The following is a 20,447-nucleotide window of genomic DNA, read 5'->3' as shown; positions in this document are numbered from 1 at the left end:
CAGACTGCAAAGCATGCTGGCCTGTTTCAAAGGATGTTCCACTCCCTTTATCCTGGTATGTCAAGGCACAGCTTTTCCAAGACTGCCTACTGAATGTGGAGATCAAAACTGGGCATCATCCACCAGCAGTGTCAGCAGGAGGGAAGGCCAGGGTCTGTGATTACCAAGCTGGGAGCTGGCAGAGCTGGGGATGGGAAGCGATGCTGTCAGCAGGAACAGGCCAGCTTGGTGACCTCATGCTCAGAGGTATGGCTTCATCCCTATTTATCTCATATTCATAGTTGGGATCAAGGAGAAATTTTTTCCAGATGATATTACTGTGTACCATTTGTCCAAAAAGACTTGGTTCAGAGTTAAAGATGGATGCAGTTTGAGGTAGGATGACTGTGTACCTTGATAGGATGTAGCTGTACCTTCCCTTGATGCAGGATGCCTACAGCCAGGTGTCAATCATATGACCCTATTGTGCCTCCATTCCATAGCTTAATTGAGGTAGCTAACAAAACAAACTGACATGCATACATTTTTTCAGCTTTTCTTGTGCCCTTGGGAGTGAGGAGGGTAGAGAAGGTGTTTCAGAAGCTGCTCTCTTCAGTATTTTGTGCTGCAGATGGCTACATTTCGTTTTACAATTTGAGGATTTCTTTACAAAGAAAAGTGAGAGTACAATTTTTATTAGCACAATGAGTCAAGATCTCTTACAAAGCACACCCCAGTTTTTGTAAAGCATCTTCAGGCTCCCTGTAGGCAATGCTATGAGTTCTTTGCTGGCTGTGGGGCTTCTTATGCAGGGCAGTGTTGTGCTATGGCTTTCAGCACATTTTTTCTCTACAGCATCTGAGCACATTGCTGTTTAATTGGAACAGACTCTCGAAAATATGTGACTTTCTGATTTTGAAGGGCAAACATATTTTTCAAGATTTCAAGGCTACAATTCATGATGTTCTGGACACGCTTCTGGAAGCCACCTGACAGCTGATGCCCCTTCCAGGACAGCAGTGGCTGTGCCAAGGACCAAACGGGCATGAAGCTTTGAGCACAGTCATTAGTGTCAGAGGGATGAGACATGCCCAAGATAATGATGTTGATTCTGTATGCAACGTAAAGTAGTTGTGTATAGTGTCAGTCCTACAAACACCTGATCAAAGCCCAATGAAGATGCTCTGTGCATTAGTCTTGGTGTTTAGTGTCTGTCCCTCCCTCCCATCTGGTAACTCACTGAGCTTCCGGGGCATCTTACATTGGTGTTGGGCATCTTGTGCAGGTTTTTCATGTCTAAAATTAGTTCTGTGTTGGAGGAGGGCTGGATTTCAGGTCTTAGATTTTAAAAACCCTCTGGAGTTATGGTTGTGGAACATTAACAGAAATTAAACCGGTTGTGGATCGGCTGAATGCTGCCAGAAATCTAACTCAGATTAATATTTATCTGGCAGAGATGCTCTGGGCTGTCTGTGTTTCTTGCCCTCCCCAGTGAGCCTCTTGGCACCTTGCAGAGGTGGGGACACAGGAACCCAAGGTGCAGAAGGGCCCACTCCTCCTTTATCAGTTCTGTTATCCTGAGGTATTCAGCACCTTGAATGAGGCACTGATGAAAGAAGCCATTTAAAATTGCAACGTTAATTCCTTTGACATTTATTATATGGAAACAAGATGGAGGGTCTCCTGCCCAAACAGCTGCCCTAATTACTAGGTCAGACACTAGGTGTAAGACTTCCAGATTGATTAGGTGATACAGAATAGGTTCAGCAGCTCCAAAAGAGTGGGAGGAAGTCCAGTTCCAAGTGTACACTGTGCATATGATGTTCAAGTGGAGATGTGGAAGACACAAATTCCACTTCTTCCAGGAAATGAAGGTATTTTTCTGAGATCCCTGTGCTCTGACTCTAAGCTTTAGGAAAAACAAGGGCAGCAGTGAGCCCAAGAAAGAAGAAGATGCTGTAGCTTCCTCCAGTTGCACACTGCTCAGAGATGTGCTGAGCTGCTCAGTCCTGCTGAAGTTATGCTAGTCCTGGATGTGCTCAGAGCAAGTACTTTATTGGGGTAAACACAGTCAGAAGATTTTTGCTCCTTCTTAGCTGACTGGTGGCTGTTACAAGCATCATGAAGACCTTCATCTTGGACTTCTATCCTGGTACGCAAGCAGAAATCTTTCCTAGTCCATATTTACTGGAATGAAACTGCTGCCTTCGGTCTGTTGCTGCTTGTTCTTCAATCCTATTAAACAGCTCTGAATTTCTGTGTTAACTGTATTTTTAGGTACATGCCACACTTTAGAACTTACAGTGAGTATGCAGAGAAGGGGCTTTGCCACATAATATATGAGCAAGTTGCTGAGTACTCTTGAAAGATGGCTGGATCAATTTGCAGTGTAGCTGACAGCTGTTGGAGGACTGCAGTAGCCAGATGCACTGCTAGAGCACAGCCACAGTGGCTGGTCCAGTTACTAACTGATTATCCCAGCATGCTGTAATCCCTTGCAATCCATTTTACAGGTATTCTGTTTCCTAGTGAGGAATTAATATCTTTTCTCATGCAGTCTACTACTGGTATTTGCTCCGGGCAGTTTCACAGGGGTAAAAAGGTCTCAGACATCCCAGAGAATTGTTCTGGGGATCCAACATAGCAGCAGAGAAGAAAGGAAATACCATATTTGCTGGCAATTTGTTCACAGCTCTTGCTGCCCAGCTGGTTCCTTATTCATCTGAAGGTTTTATGGCCGTAGCTGCCAAACGTATTGGAGCAGTGGACTGTTGTCAGTCCTATGATCTTCTGTGCACCTCTGCTACCCACATTTTAATTGGAAATAATTGGAAGCTCCAGTCTAAGCCTGAATGCAGATCTATTGTCTCTGGCTGAAGCCGTTTTGAAGCTCTGAACTGCTGGAGCCCAGACAAATATCCCAGACCAGTCCTACTCCTAAACCCCTCCCCAGCTTCTGATGCATCCCAAAGGCAGAGCATTCCACATGTGCTAACGCGTCAGCTGCTCTGGGCTTCATGCTTTACACAGTGCTGGTGCTAGAGGTGTGACACTTTAATTTTTATTTTTTAAGCATAGATGCAAAATATGAGTTTAGCCTAAATTGAGTTTGCATCCTTGGCTCCCTGCTTTCAGAGAGACATGTTGTGATCATTCACAATTACCTGGGCCGTGTGGTTAATGTACTCCTACAGCATTGCCAGGATTACTGCAATAACAGGTCTAAATTGAGAGGATAGATGACTGCAGTTGGTGAGCAGAGCAGAGGGAGGAGACAAAGCATCTCCTTGGCCAGGCTTGGCCAGCAAGCATTTAGGGCATTTTGCTCTCGTAGTCTTCTCTGCAGCCTCAGGAGGGCCCCTTAACGCTGACTTAGAGCTGCATTCTGACAATTTAAAACTGAGCAGAGGCTTTTTAGAAGATCTGACACCCTTTGGCTTCTCATAACTCACAGGATGGGTGTTGTCCTGGTGGCAATGGCCCCTGGGAAACTCCCAGCCTTCTCCCCGTCAGCAGTCTGGCCTGGGTTGGGCCCCGTGGCTCTGCCCTATGCCCACCAACCAGCCCCCTTCAGAAGGTAACAGATGAACTCCTTGGAAAGATGCAAGAATAACTTATCTTGAGGGAAGCTCTGGGAAAAGCAGAGCCACGTTTTGGGACTTTAACCATTTACATATCAGAAGGACCTGAAGCACGAGCTGAGATCTGAGTTGTTGCTGTTGCTTTGCAGCTGAGAAATTGTCAGTGCAAGTTGAATTACTGCTCTGCAGAGGGAAGAAAGTTTGAGGCAGACAGGCACATGGGCTTTCTGCTTCAGTCTTCATGCGTTTGAAGACATCTTAATTCTGGGATGTATCCAGGTGTGCACAAGGCAGCAAGATTCACCTGAAAATCTACTGCTGGGTACAGGTTCATGTGAGGCAGAGGGACAGAGGTGGGAGGGTCAGGGGGTGGGGGCTATGCCGGAATAGGTGGCACCTGGAAGTCTCCTGAGCACTGAGTTAAACCACAGGGAGGCTCACATCATCTCTGCAGTGCAAACACAGTCTTGCAGTTCCCCAGATGCATCTCCAGTTGCTTGATTTTTAAGACTGACAGAACATTGCTGGTAGGAGTTGTTCCCCTCCACTCATCCAGGGGGTCCTTGCTGGGGAAGGGTGATTTTTTTGGGAGTGCTCAGGGTGGATGGAAGGAGTGACCTAAATTAACTGGGACGCTCTCATAGGAATCTGGGAGTTATTTTGGAAAGGTGGATGCTGTACTTGGAGGAAGTTGAGTTCAGAAGTACAGGAGAAAGCTAATATGAGAACTGATAAATCTGCTGTTGGTGAGGTCTTGCAATAATCTATTTATGAAAAACAGGCTCCTTTTTTTAGACTAGTGCTCAGCACAATGAACCTGCTCACTTGTAAAACAAACAAACAAAAAAACCTGTTTGGGCCATGGCAAGCTGATCTGCAGCTATATTTCCCTGTCCAAGCTCAAAGGGAAGTAGTGTATGAATTGATCCTCTTCACATATAGCTAGATGCAGTAGAGTGGCTCCATCGCTCGCACTGATGTTGGTGAAGGAAATTGCTTCCTTCCTGTGCTGGCAGCCATGCCTTGTGCCGGAAGTGATCATCATCACGGAATGATCTGGGTTGAAAAGGACCTCAGAGATCATCATGATTCAACCTCCTGCCGTGGATAGGGTCACCAACCACTGGAGCAGGCTGCCCAGAGCCACATCCACCTTGGCTTGAGTGCCTCCAGGGATGGGGCATCCACAGCCTCTCTGGGCAACCTGTTCCAGTGTGTCTCCACCCCCTGAATGGAAAACTTCCTCCTAACATCTAATCTCAATCCCACCAGTGCTGTTGCCCTCTGCTGTAGTGTCGGCAGCAGTTCTTCGTCAACATCACAGCTTTGCTGGCCAGGAGGAGAAGGAGATGTGCACATGATTGACAAGGGCTGGAAAACCGACCATTGTGATGGAGAGCAGCCCTTTTGTGTGTGCTAAACTCACAGGATATGTTTGGGTGATCCTAAACGGCTGCTTCGAGAAGAGGAAGGGTGCAGCTGGAGTAGACATGAGGATGACACAACGGGAAAGAGGTAAAAACGCAAATATTGGAAGGGAGAAGAATATAGAAAAGCAAACAAAGGTTGACTTCATGAGGAGGAAAAAGAAGAAAACTGCTCTTTGATGACAGCTGTGGAGGACTCTAAGCTTTTCAGCTGGTGCTTGCAGGTTTTGCTTTGCTGTTTTGCTTTGCTGTCTCCCTGCAGCAAGGAATTTGTTTAAGCGACAGTCACTCTGGCTGCAAAAAGCACTGTGTGGCCCTAACAACCTATGACTGTCAGGACATGAAAACGGCTTATTTTCTGCCTTACTTTCTGGTGAATGGCCGAGTTTGGGATACAAAGCAGGCTGCTGCCTCTTGTGAGCTATCTCGTGGGTTTTTTAAGCTGGTGGTTACAACGTCTCCCATCCATGTGATCAGAATTTTAGTAGAAATGAGGGAATTTTTGACCCATGTCACTGCAGCCATAGGAAAGGCACTGGAGAGCGTTATGGTTTCCAAGCAAAATAATCCAGAAAGGCAGTAAAGATGCCATCAGATATAAGAAAGGACATGGTCAAAGCATGATGCTATCAAAACTCCTGAAGAAATGTTAGGGAGAATGAGGACCAAAACAGAAATAGCAGACATTCAAGATCAGTATCTTTCATCTGTCTTGGGGCACATGACTGAAATGAGATTTGTATTCTGGCTGTTACAGGCAGTTGTCTAATCCCTCCATTCCTGAGCTTGAGCTACTGGCGATTTAGGTCAGTAGTACTTTTTCACCCTTTCCACCTTTTCCTCAAAGCATTTTCCAATCCCTGGCTGTGATGTGATGCAAGTGCAAAAGTAGAGGGATGATTATTCAGCTGCCTTCTGATCTGTTTGATCTCCCTGGTCTAATCTCCATTATCTTCAAAAACAGGCAATAGGTGCTTTTGATGAAGTCTGTGATCACAAGCCATGCACAGAAAGCAGAAAAGTAGGGCACCTGGCCATTTTCAAAGTGAAGCTACAGTCTGTTCCTTGACGGCGTTCTGATCAGAAGCAGGCTTTTTCCATCTACAAATGGGCTTTCATCTCTCTTTTTCCTCACCCGTCAAAACAAACAGCTTCTTGGTGAAGTCGTTGTGGCTGTTCAAAAGGCATCTGCATTAGAAGTCCTCGAATGAAGAGACAGTGTCTGGGGACTGCCTGAAAAAGCTGTGTTTGGTGTGGGCTGGAGAGGTTTTGCTCTTGCATGACAGCTTTTAAAATGCTTGTGGGGTAAACCATTTTGATCAATTACTATGATAAAGACAGAAGAGTGGGGAATTATGAGCATAATTATAATTACCCTTTTTTATGCAGAGTTAATTAATCATAAAGCACTACATTATAGAATTTTTCTGTTTAATGAAATTCATTATAGAGGTCCCTGAATCCCTAAGTTTAATGTTAAACGAATTAAACCTGTGTCCAGGGTTAGGGCTATTAGTACAGATGTGGCCTTGGATTAGTGGCTCAAACAGGACTCAGTGAACTATTAGTCAAATTGAGGGGAGTGGAGCCATCCTTTCTGACCACAGACACCTGCTCCAGAGAGAGGCGAGCTGGTTTTTGGCTACTCTGGTGTTTTCTCTGTGTAGCTCATCTGCTGGCCATTGAAATGGCTGAGTTAGTGAGCCTCAAGCCCAGGAGTTTGGAGGACAGCAGGAAGGTTGGTTTCCTCAAGCATCAGCGCTGAACTATCTGGAGGGAAACTTTCCTTCGTGTTACTGGGGGTAACTTCTTTTCCATGGTTTGAATTTCAGCTCTCCCATCAGAATGTAAAGCAACAGAGTTTGGGATCATGGTTAGCTTGCCTTGCAGCAACGATTTTACAACTAGATACTGTATGTCAAAGATTCATGAAGTCCCATTCAGAACATGCTAAGGGTATGAAAAAATTCAGTGTATAGAGTTGCACATCTTTGAAAGAGGAAAAGTTAAGTTTTAGGATGGAAAAGCCAGATGAGAATATGGCAAGCAGCACCACTGTGATTGCTCCACAGTCGCATTCCCTGTAAGGTACTGTGCTAATCTAATGTTGAGTGTAGATCACTCCTTGCACTGCAGCAAATCACATGAGCATCTTCTGTCTTTGTAACCTTGTTCTTTTTAGGTAGAGGACAGCAGGCAGACTTCCCACAGTGCTCTCCAGTGTTGCTCTGAGTTTGAAAGGAAAGTTAAGGTTTTAGGGTACTAATGCTGTATTGTGCTTCTGCCTGTTTGCTGGGTGGGAATCAGCATCCAAGTGTCTCCGTTACCTGTGTGCCCAGCGAGTTAAACAGCAGAAGGGTCACAAGGCAGTGACTTTCTGATCAGGAATCTTAATTTCTGATAAACCAGAAGGAGGAACAAATGCCACCTTGCCTTGCGCTTAGGTGCAGGAAATATTGTACATGAACCTGGGCTGGTTTCCAGGTGCCTTTATCACTGTAGACCCAATTCATTTGGCACGTCCTCCACCTCCATCACAAGGCAGAGTTTCCATGGGCCCATTTCTGACTGCTGTCAGGAAGGACTTGGAAGAAGGCATCAGTATCCTTATGATTTTTTAGCTTCCTAGTTTCTATGCTTTCTGCAGCAATGCTGGCTGGCAACCACCTTTCTGGACTCATTTGGTTGGTCTTATCCTTACCTACCACAAAAAGCTCTGCAGTGAGTACATTTGGAGATGCTGTTTGGCTTAGGTTTTACTGATGTCTTTGTAATGGAAAGAGCTCTTAGAGGTACTAAATTATCAATTTTCAGGCAGGTACCCAGAGCGCTGATTGTTACAGTTGTTTTTATTGATGTCTGACCTGGAAACAGATTGCAGGTTTTGTTGTTTTTAATATAATGTGACATGTTTCAGCATGCAGCCATAGTAACGTAATATAACAAGAAATTGGCCTGTTCTGAAAGTACATCCACTGGTTATTGCCCTTTGGCTGGAAAAATGTTTCATTCTTTCCTCCTTTGCAGTTCTTAATCAAGGAGATAATTCAAACCTTCAGCAAACTCTGTGTTTGTAACTGAATTATTAATGCAACATGTAGTAGTACCATATTAATTTCTGTGTCATGGTATTTTAAACCCAGCTTGTTCCTGCTTTGCCAATCTGATGGTATACGATACAGTGTCTGTTAGTATGTTCAGAATCAGCTCAAGGTTTTCCTCTTGGCATCAGGAAATTCAGTTTTGACTACTTAAGGATTTTGAGGCAGCAAAACTTAATGGTGGTGGCAGAACAGATTCTGAGCTGGAAGTGGGGATGATCCCTGTCAGGTTGGGAGCTGGGAAGTGGTTACTGGATTGGCTGCAAGGTATTGGAGGGGTTGCAAATGAGACAGCTGGGTCAGCAGTGAGAATTGCTAAAGGAAGAGACCTGGCAATAGCTAGAGTCTGGAGAAGATGATAGTGAATAGTGAAGATGATAGAGCTTGTGGGAACTTTGGAACACCAGTGAGATGGGATCAGATGCTCAACTTTGCCACCGACTGCCTGTTAGGGTGAGAAGGAGTGCTGCGGTTACACCTTGATGCAGCAGTCAGCTGTCTTGAAGCCAGACGTATAATTGCTGATCGTACTGGAATCTGTCCTTTCTCAGTTCTACGGAACCCTTTTTCCTTTTTTTTAAATTTTTTTATTTTCTCTAGAGCACTTGCATCACTATGCTCTGCTTGAAAAGACGTGTCTATGCAGGAAGTTGATGTTGTTGGAGCAAATGCAGCAGTTGTTGCTGCTGACCATGTTCTGTGGAGTACTCTGCGCTGCTCACAAGGAGCAGAGCATCCCTTGTAGGGTTGAACTACAACTTGGTCCTGGATGTCTCTCCCCTCCTGGGGAGCAGAAGTGCTGGCTGTGAAGAGGATACATGTTCAACAAGGTTTCTAGCGAGCCTGCTCCTTTATGATCAGCACATCTTTTGTTTCATATTCTGGCATTTATTTTTAGCTGCTCTGCTGTGAAATCTGTCTCACTTAAATAGATCCCACACTCTGTTTCTACTGGTGCTTCTGGCATCAAGTCAATAAACTTATTAGAAGAGTCTCTAGAGAATTTCACAGAACTTTTAAAGATTGATGATAAATTTAAGCCACACTGATTTGAGGCAAGTTCACATAGTAAAAAAACTCAGGGATGTTCTCAGGTGAGCAAATAAGCCAAAGGTGGAGAGCACAGGATGATGCACGTGGTGCCCTGCTCTATGCTCCTGTGCTGTGGCATAGGAAATCACCAGGCTTGTGTAAGTGACTGTTTACATGGGCTGATAGTGATAGGACAAAGGAGGAATGGTTTTAAATTAAGACAGGGAAGGTTGGATGTGAGGAGGAAGCTTCTCACTCAGAGATCGGTGATGGTCGGTTTTCCAGCCCTCGTCAGTCATGTCCACAGCTCCTTCTCCTGCTGGCCAGCAAAGCTGTGACTGTTGATGAAGAACTGCTGCCGACACTACAGCGGAGGGCAACAGCACTGGTGGGATTGAGATTAGATGTTAGGAGGAAGTTTTCCATTCAGGGGGTGGAGATGCACTGAACAGGTTGCCCAGAGAGGCTGTGGATGCCCCATCCCTGGAGGCACTCAAGGCAAGGCTGGATGTGGCTCTGGGCAGCCTGCTCCAGTGGTTGGTGACCCTGCCCATGGCAGGAGGTTGAAACGAGATGATCTTTGAAGTCCTTTCCAACCCAGGCTGTTCTGTGGTCCCATGATTGTGCCAAAATACAGAGCAGCCATAAATTGACAGAGAAGCAATGAGTCCAACTTAATGTGACATATTCAGTGTGCTTTTCTTGCACTGACCAAAGTGGGGAGCTGAGCATTTTATCTGACCAAAGCACTGGACCAACTGAGGCCAGGTTTAATTTCAGCCTATAGGCAGTGGGCTGAAAGACACCTGGGGCGTGGCAGAGGCCTCAGGGCCTGGTGCGATCTCAGTAAAGCCCAAAGAGGAATTGCACCTCTGTGCCCAGCATATGCCTTGACCTCCCCTTAGTTAACAGCACAAGAAGCTTTTTCATTTGCCTATCTGCACGCTGGGCTCAGTCCCACCTCGTTAAGAACATCAGTCTGGCCTCTGCCAGCACTTTGTTGAGAGAAAGGACTCCACCGACTTGGGCAGATTGATGGGCCTTCCTCATTTCCCCTTTCCTTGTTAGTAGGGACATCTTGTAAGGGGATACCTGGGTGTTAGTTAATTACTGGATAACCTCAATAAGACATTTAGCACTAACACAGCAGCAGCAGTGGGCATTCTGAGTCTGTTATCTGTCATCTCACTAAACCATCTATTTTGACTCTGTGAAACTCTCCGAGTGAGAGTCCTCAAGGGTGCTCTGAGAGGCAGACTGTGATAAGTCACCACGTGTGTAATCCTTTTGGTGTGGACTGCTGACCGAGTCTGAGACAAACACGGGTCCTAGATGCACCCAGACTCCTCTCTGGGAGGGACATAGAAAGCAAGGAGGCTTTTTCTTAATCCCTTGACTGAATGGGAGGGCCATAGGTCAGACTCATACCCCCAACCTGAGAGTAGACTGAGAGAATTGTCCCTGAGAGCCTCTGCTCAGCACAGTGCTGGAGTATGGTGTGATAGAAACTGTGGTGGACCTCTGGTCCAGGTGGACCACCAGGTGGACTGGTGAGCCCAGAAGTCAGAATACCTGCAAGAGAAGGACAAAGTCATGTACTTGCAACTGTTCCTCAAAGGAGAGCTATAAAACCTCCCGAAGGCATCGGACAGGTAAGAATTTATAACTCTGAATATAAAGTGTCCTAAATTCAAGTGAGGTACTGGCTTCAAGACACTTTTTCTTTTTCACCTATTGTTTGTCTTTTGGTGTCATGAATGATAACTTCATGCCTTTCTCTGCATCACAAAAAGAGTGATCACCATTTCTGTGCTCTCTTACAGGTACATTTTCCCCTTAGGTTGTCTAATTGGTTTATGTAATTAACTTAAACTTGAAGCAATTGTTCCTAATCTGTGTTTAGGTTGAGGTTTTCAGCCGGTGTCACACTTGAAAAGAAGCTTCTGGGCCTGTGAGTTTGCTCATTATGTTTTCAGCTGCAACCAGTTGATTAAATACGAGGTACTGCTTCTTTCTGAAGACCTTGTCTCCCTAATAAACCTGTGGAGGCATAAAAGAGAAATTCTACACATCCTAATGTGCATGATGTGAATGTGGGAATTTTGAGGCTCTAACACCGATTGGGTTAGAAACTGGTGATGGGCTTTGATGGACCTATGCTGACAACATTCAGAACCTAATGGAAACAAACAGTGCTGGCAGTTGGCTTTTTTCTCTTAGTGGAGACTAATGATTTTCTTGATATTGCTATACTGGCATATGAAACAAAGCTGTCTATTATCACTCATGTTGCAAGTGCTGACAGAAACTTTAAAGGCTGTGATCATCTGCTATTCAGCAGTGGATATATTTCTTGCTACAGGAAATCTTGTTGGAAAATCATTTTCTGAGATTTCTCAGGTTTTCTGCCAGAGATGGTGTGCCAATCAGAGCAAAAAGAACAGTTCTGATACACTGAATGTCTGAAGGTGAGGAATGCTTGGGAAAAAGGCTTGGTCCTAGAAAAGTGTGGAAAAAATGTGCAGAGAGTGATTGGGGTTGGGAAAGGCATGTGGAGCTATTTGTGAGGAGAAAGACTAAAGCTCTTGTTTTAGGGTATGGGCTGCTCCTGGCTTTGGGATGAAGAGTAAGCTCCTTTATCATCCCCCTGTATCTAATTTCAGGGGCAGAGGTGGGTTTGTTTTAGGGAATGGTGTGAAGTGCATCCTCTTGTTCATCCTATGTGTGGGAGTTGGTGTGGATGACTTCTAAGGATCCCTTCCATCTCAAATAATTCTATGGTTCTATTCAATAAAGCTTTGGGTCTTTTCTTGCAATGGTGGAAGGCTGGTGGTGACTCCAAGCTGGCGTTGGGCAGCCCATGTAAATGGGATCAGCCCTGGGCCCCGTGTAGTCGCTCAGGAGCGGACAATGCAGGTGTGTTTTTAAATTGTTTCTAGAAGGACCAAAAGAAATATATATATATATATATATATATATATATATATATAAACCTTATCTTCCTGAATAGAGAAGTGCTTTGAACATCCTCGTTCTTCACCAAAACTGTAGGCACATTTTTTCAACCTTCCCCAGATCTGTTTTGTCACTGAAGATAAATGCAAATAATTTCCATGTATAACGCTTTTATTTTCCAGAGGAAGCCTAGCTTCTGAGAAAGGAAACCTAACTTGAAGCTGTTTCTTTAGTTACACTGAGAGTAAGGCCCAATGCTTTGTACTACTCATGGTATTGGTAACTTGGCAACTTCTAAATCATGAAAGATTTACACAAGTTCTGCAGAGTTGGGAATGTTTTATGACATGTTCATTCACAGTAAATCAGACTCTGCCTTTTTAGAGTTTTCTTTCCAGACAATTATGCAAATGTAAAAAGACAGGAATGGATTTTAAATGATTTTCAGCATTGGAAGATTAGCAGAAAGTGACAGACTGCCACGAAGCACTGCTGCCTCTGTTCCTGCAGACTTCCTGCCTGGTAGGGATAGAAGGGCAGCAGTGAGAAGAGGAAAAAAGATTAAAGGCTTTAGTTTTATTGGTATTATTGGAGCCTTTATGGGCTTAGATGGAATGATGAGTCTGTTTTGCAAGGTGGCTGTTAGGAAAATATAAAAGAAATACAGAAAAACCTAGTGTACACTCTAACTGATCCTGAACTGTACCTGTCTTTAACTGAAAAGGAACTAGGAAACTTTACCTTGTGTTCATGTCCAAGGATCAGATCCTATAAAGCACCTAATGTGATAACTCTCTCTTGCTTAAATCCATTTACCTGCTGCTCCGTATATAGAGGACTTGAACTAGTTTCTATGACATGATGGACACAGGGTGGAATTATCCTGTTGCTCTCCAAACCCAATTCCCTCAAACTGGAAGTGCAGTGTTGCTTATTCCTCGTCAAAATAAAAAGAAATGACACTTCTCAGAACCCTGAAAAGCTCAGTTTTCTCTACGCTCTTTTAAAGACTGCATTTCAATTTCATTTTTGATGTGCTTCCAACTTATAGTGCATCTGCAGTTCTTAATGGATGATTAATTGGCTTAACGTTCAAGATAAATTCTTGGAAATAACCCCCTGTGTCAGAGCTCTGTGCCCTGCTAAGGTAGGCCACTCATCACACAGTCCCCTGGGATGTCTGATATGATTTGCAAAGAATAATGCCTTAAAAGGACAGGAGTTGATAGGGTCTGGTCTCTTGTCACCAGCCTAGCTGTCCCTGACTTGGACAACATGCTGAGGACAGAGGCATTTGTACCTGCAAACTTCACTTTGATTTATGAGTCCTTTGCTGTACCATCATATATTCTCTGATGGCCAAAGGTACTGAAGAAATTCAGAATATCCCCATAGATAATTGGATACTGAATTCAATTCTTTGTTGAATTTTCATTTGGTTACCACGCTCTCTGCCTGAGTCACTGCTTTGCTTTGAAAACCACTATATATTAAAAGTCACCAAAATTAGATGTCAGAACCTTTCTATTTTGTTTGGAGTCCACTTAAACAGCTTTTACAGGGTTCTTTCAGCAGTGGTCAGTCACTCTGTCTGCCTTTTAGCCCAGCTCAGTTTAGAACTTGGAGCAAAACCCTAAAAGCACAAGAGTTTTGTTTTGTGCTCTATGGCACCCCGCTCTCAGAGATCCTGAGTGACAAGGCCTGGAGATTATCTTTCTTGAAAAGACTTCCTCGCATTCAGGACGCTGCCTTCTCCCAGCCTGCTTTCTATCTCATATGCCTCTGAGAGCCTGCAGGATGAAATCTTTCTCCTGTGTTTTTGGAGAGTAGCGTTGTCAGTTTCCAATTATGAATCCTCCAGCATGATTTCAATCTCTTTACACTGATGTGTGACACCATCCACACCTCCAAGCCATCTCTGCCACCTCCCTCCTTCGTCCCTGGGCTGCATCCCTCTGCTGTGCTACAAGCACAATGGCCCCAGCTAATACATTTTGGGGAAGCAAATTTTTCTGTTGCAGAGGGCAGAAGGCCTTTCAGTAACACAAGGGGTGTCACACTGAGTGTGTTTTTATGGCTATTTTTACAGCTGTTATTATGCCTTAGGTCTAGAACAGATCCTTCTAATTGCCAGTCTTTGGCACTTCATAAATCCTCTTCCTGAAAATTTGCAGTTGGGGAAGAGTAACCTGCCCACCAAGTGACACTCCTACATGGGGGAAAGTAATGAGAAATGTGGAGTGTGGGAGCAACAGGCTTTCTGGACCATTGTAAACAGCAATCACGCTTAAAAGCATCATCGTCTGATTGCAGAACGTTCAGCTACAAAAAGCAAAATGTGTTTAATGAATTAAATTGTTCATTGAAAATAATGGCCCATTTCTGACTTGTAGGCACTTACTGGCTTGTTGAGGCATTGTAGCCCTTCATCAGCACGGGGCGTGAGCTTTTCTGTGCTATTTTCTCCAAGGCTCACTGCTTGTACTTTGCGTCTACTGCACCTAGTTCTGTTTGTCCTATACAGTTGTCTGTTAACTCTGTTGGAAAATAGCTGCTGTGCATATGCTAATAACAAAAATATATGTGGAAAGCAAATATCATTAAATATTTCTGCACTAGGGCACCAGGTAACTCATCTCAAACTCTGAGTGGGTCTTTGCCTACAGTATAAGATTGAGGCAGTGCACTTGTTTCTGAAGGGAAGTGCTTGTGTACTGTAGCATGATTTTGTTTCTACACCAATGCAGGAATCCTTGCAGGTCAGGCTAGCAGGTGGCATTTCAAACCTTTCTAATGTTGCTGTAACCATTCATCAATTTCTGCATGTGAAAACATGCACTTAAGGCATTAAAAAGGGATGAAGTTGTTTCCTTCATAATGGCTCATCCTCGGCATGTGCCTTCTCGGCCATTGTGTTTGTGGGACTTTTCTGGATTAGGTTTAAGTACCTGAAATTCCAGAAGTTTCACTAAGAGTTTCAGCAGTGTGGAGGAAGGGCAGTGCCGTGAGTCCTTGCCCAGTACCCTGTATCCCAGGAGAGGAGCTGGGACTGGGCTGTGATGGCAGATGTGGGCAGACATTTACCAGGTTGCTGATGATAGTGATGGATCTCTATCTGCTGAATAATTTTTTCCACCCCAGAAGGCTGGCTCTGGTGCTACAGAAAGCAGCACAATGGCTTGGACTGTGCCTGCATTACTTGGGAGAGTCTCTTCTGCATCAGTGGTGATTAAAGCACACTTCATGGGAGCTGGTGAGGTGGAAAATGCTGTGATTACCAAGCTGATATCTCGGGATTGCTATTGACAATCAAATTGGGTGATTCTCCTCTGACTGATTAGACCAGATGTGCAGGACATTTTTAATAAACTGCAAAACAATTGAGATGATTTGATAGCAAATCTGAAGAGAATGGATTAATAATTTAAGCATCAGGAAAAAAATATGGTCTTTGAAAGTCATGTATTCCAGCAGGTAAGCTAATGCTCCCACTTGGAGCCGTGCTGCCCTACTGCTGCAAAAGGAAGCTGGCAGGACACGTTAGCTCTGTGCCTTGCATTTCACTTAAAATATACATTGAAAAAACTGCAGGGCTCAGACACTGGGTGCACCTCCTTGATTTGTCTGGTGAATGAAATATTTGTTCTAATGGGATGAGGGGTGCAACAGGGCTGGGTGATGCAGGGATTGGACAGGGTACTGTGGGAAGTGTGGTGGAGGTGCTCATCACAGCCAGGTAGGCTAGAGGAACTTGCTCAATTAATGCACTGTGTGCTAATCAATGCCATCACTGTACCTACTGCAAACTCCATCTGTCAGGGTAGATAGAGTGAGCTGGGGGAATGGCCAGGAAAAGGCAGTTCTGTTTTGGTGAAGCAGGGCTTTGTACTTTTGCTCAAAACTGGACCTGTTCTGATTTGGCACTCTCACAGACTTGCTCCAAGCCATTTCCATCAATGATGCCTTTGTGTTTGATCACTGCTATTACTTTTATTCTAAAAGAGAAACATTCAAACAGAGCAGGCGTTCTAATAAATGCTGACACAAAGCCAAGTGTCAGACTGACCAAATCAGTCAGATCAGAGAAATGCATTAAAGAAATTAAATTTCATGAAGGCTCATTAGAAGGGACTATTAGTGGGAAGCAGGATCCTTATCAAATGGCAACTAAGCCTTCAAAATACAAGAGAGTACTGACACCGGGGTGATCAGACCAGAGGCTGCGGGTCAGACACTGGGTAATTAATTTACTCCACGGCCTGCATTGAGAAATTAAGTGGCAGTATATCAGAAATGCCATAATTACAAAATTATAGCTTACAAGACTATTTGCAGAGAAAGGTCACTTTTACGAGATATTCTGCTGCTTGTCATGCAGAGTCTCTATCTGGTACAAGATCCTTCCCCACGAAGCTCCCCAAGGAAGTTCTCCTGCTTGGATTTCTTAGATCTCATTGGGATCGTGTGTTTAAAACCCATAGTGCAGCCCAATTAGAAGCACTTTGCCTTTGATGGGCTTGGATAGAGGTATTTAACAGAAATAATTGAATAGCACTAGTGGACAGTCGGTCATTTGCTGTGAATCCTTCTGGAAGTCTGGAGAGCAGCAGGAGGCTGCTGCTGAGTTCACACAGCTTGCTATTATCTGGACATGAGGGCTGTGTTTCATTTCCGTGCTTAAGAAGAGGCAAAAAAGGGCACACCTTGCTTCTGTTTCTGAATTTAAAGATGAGAGGCAGGCTGCAAGTTTCTGCAGGCGTGTTATGTGTTATTCATGCAAGAAGTTAGTTATTCACACAGGCAGTTCAAATGGGGAGGTGAAATGGATTATGTGCTTTTCCAGAACTGTGTTTCCTAGGGATTTTAGTATCTTTTGTTCAGAATGCTTGGTTTGGTCTGAACACCATGGTCCGTCCACTTCACCCTTCTAAGCAAGGCTTTGCTAGAGACAGCTTGCTTTAGGGTACCATATGGGTGGCTGATGTGTTGGCTGCCAATGCCTTTCTTTTGCAGGCGAACTGACTTAGTAATATAACACAAAAGCAGTAGATGGACCACACTTGATTAGAGTTAAAAAATACAGGTAGTTTCTCCTGATGCTCTGTGATCAGGCAGTGATCAAAAGCAGACTCCAAGGAACAAGAAAGTAAGAAAAACAGGTATAAATATATTCTCAAAGTACTATTCTAGACTCCCAAGAATTTGATTTTTGGATGCTTTGTAATCCAAGATTTTTACTGTGGTATTGACAATCAAATTAATTCCTTTGACCTCCCCCCACGTCTTCCGTTTGAAGAGGTGTTTAAAGTTATCATTCTTCGATTACTCTTCTGGGAATCTCTATTTTAAAACACAAATACATGGAACCATAGAATGGTTTGGGTTGGAAGGAACCTTTAATATCAGCTAGCTCCATCCTCCTGCTATAGGTAGGGACACCTCCCTCTGGAGCAGGTTGCTCACAGTCCTGTCCAGCCTAGCCTTGAATGCTTCCAGGGGGAGTGGGCATCCACACCCTCATTGGGCAACCTGTCAACCCAAAGGCAGGGGGTTGCAACCTGTGCTGGTGTCTCACTGGGAACTGTTTCTTAAGAATATGAAGTTAAGAAATTTTCCAGGTGCTTTTCACTAGTGATGTACACGCACACTAGATTGTGCAGGTGTAGTGGAAATGCTAAATCATGGCCTGAAACAGTGATTGAGCATGTGGTGGGAAGGCAGGGCCAACCCAGGGGAGCTCAGGTGCATGCAATGTACCTGAATAACTGGAAGGGCTGGAGCCAGGATCCACCCCTTCCCAGACCTCATTTAAGGGATGGCAGTGGTTGGACTAGATGATCTTGTAGGTCCTTTCCAACCTAATGTATCTATGAATCTATGAGGGTATCTCTTGCTGGAGATCCCTGCCTATCTGAGGCTTTCCTAAGGTAAGTAGCTCCTTTCCATCGTGTCTGGTCTGTGGCTGCTGTATTTGTGCTTGTTCTCGTTTGCTGTAGCTAAAGTTTTTGCCACCTTGATATTTTCATGGTGCTTTTTGTCCCATTATGGTGTTACAGCAGGAGATCTGGACTTTCAGGTGGTAAGGTTCAGCTGATGTAATACAGTTCAGGAAGGGGACAAGGTGAGTTAACTTGTTTAGAAGATGATCTGTCTCCAACTGCTACAGGAGTGTTGCTTTGAGGAGTGCTCCTTGATGGGGGCAGTGTAGGAGGTGTTTCATTGTAGGGCCCAGGCAGTGCTTCCCCATATCCTTGGTGGGAAGCCCAGCAGAGGCTGGTGCTGATGCCCAGACTGAGCAGGTCATATCTGAGATCCCAAATGAATGGATGTAGAAAGTGTGAGTAGAATGCAATGCCTGTGTGTAAATCATACCTTAGAGTGTTACGAAGTTTGTTGAGTAAATTTGAGGCTGGACTCAACGATCCTTAAGGATCCCTTCCATCTTGGGATATTCTGTGGTTCTGCCCTATACAAACCTGTACATTAGACTAAAGTCATTTTGGAAGTGTGTTATAGTGGTTTTAAAGAACTGCCTTGGTTGCCTACCTCGCACATCTCTGCCTGTGAAAGCCAGCTGCCTTAATTACCCCAAGTGCAGCTCTGCAGGATTGAGAGGCTATTAAAACTAACTGTAAAACATCTCTCTGTCTTTCTTACCAACCTTTAGAGTTGGGCCTATGGGTGAGTCAGCTAACCTCTCTGCCTCATTTTCCTCATCCATAAAATGATACTAATAATCACTTACATCACAAGAAGAGTCTGAGAATTAATGTGCTTTGAAGGGGAGAAGTGGGCTATGAATAGTGATCATATTGAAACAGTAAAAGAAGAAAACCTGCCTCAAACTAGCATTTGTATATGATGTCTCCTTTAATGGAAGTGCTGGCATGAGTTCCTGTTCACTAGGTTATGGAAATTTAGGACTGGAGAAAGTTTCTAAAGAAGTCATTTAGCTGGTTTGCTTTTGCCTTGATTTATTGTCTGTGTTTTATGCTTCCAGCGTCTCTGTGCATCCGTGTAGGGGATTGGTTCCTGGTTTTTAAATACTTTTGGAAGCAGAAACTATGAGGTCACACCGTGCACAGAAGGGGTTTCCAAGGTTGACTTCAGTGGCCGCTCAGCTGAGTGCTAATTGTGAAGGGGGCAGTGTAGTTGTACTGCTATAAAGTGGAGATGAACAGGTCTATGCAGCACACATCTTTTGCCCACCTACACCTCCCCATCCATAGTCTCCTGACTGTGTAATTCCCTCACCCATACCTTGGAAGTTTTTGAGTTTTCAGGACTTTTTATGACAGTCACAAGTGAGCTTCGTTGGCCATTCACATAGACCCCGCCACGCAGGTGACTCTAGAATAAACATCACAGATTTCATCTGTCTTAAGTGTATTTTGAGTGTTGATCATAAGGTACAGGGAACTGGTGGAAGCACAGAGTGTGAGGTGGAGCTGCTGCCGTGCCCATAGCTTGGTGCTCGTACCTCTCCCAGTTGATCACGGGCAGAGCTCCAGAGAACATCACTCCTCTGTCGTTCTGAATGCTGTTTGTGGAAATACAGGCACAATTGGGTAAAGAGCACAGATGTCTCTGAAAGAAAGAATAAGGGTGACTCACAGTATTTGCTCTCCTGCTGCATGAGTTTATATCCCTCCTTCTGATAGCAATGTCAAAAATATGAATCATTTCTGCATCTGCTGAAACTGAACTTGTGTGCTGCTGACAGCACGCTGAGTTGTGTCAAAATGAATTGCTGTCACCCCATAAGAATTATATCCAGGAATTCCAGGCACTCCTCTGTATTTGACATAGATGTTCATTCACAATTAAAAACCACTCACTCAGCACTGTAAAAAGTAAAAACAAAGTGGGGTTACCTCTGATTCCTCATTGCTGTGCTGTGGGAAAGATGTTGTGGCTGGTGCTTGCAAAGCTGAGGCAGAGGTTTGTGAGGGAGCTCCTGGGGAAGTTACGATGTGCAAGCATGACTGCTCTCAGCAATGCTTTGCACTTGTGTGCTACTTTTTCTTAGAGGCAGTCTTAGAGCTTTGCAAGCCGTGAGCAGGCTCCCTGTGTTCGTGCTGAGGCAGCACAATGCTGTGCTTGCTGGGTTAGCAGAGGCACAAAGTAAGGTTATGGTTCTCAGAAGTGATGAGCCTCTGTGTGTCTCTGGGTCTTTGTGTGAGCTCTCAGATGCTCACTATGAATGGTTTGTTTAGGGCAGTACCCTCAGCTTCTCTGAGAGCTAGAAATAGAAATCCAGGAGTCCTGACTTCTGGTCTTGTTAAATCAGCGGACACATTTCTTCCTGCTGTAAAGTGACCTTCAACTGGAGAAAACAGTAGGATCAACAAAGCTGGTTCCTATTGAGTGCA

This window comes from Cyrtonyx montezumae, unplaced genomic scaffold (assembly GCF_038088225.1).
Source record: "Cyrtonyx montezumae isolate F1298 unplaced genomic scaffold, pur_monq_1.0 scaffold_10, whole genome shotgun sequence".
In the NCBI taxonomy this organism is placed as follows: Eukaryota; Metazoa; Chordata; class Aves; order Galliformes; family Odontophoridae; genus Cyrtonyx; species Cyrtonyx montezumae.
This window is presented reverse-complemented; position numbering follows the sequence as displayed.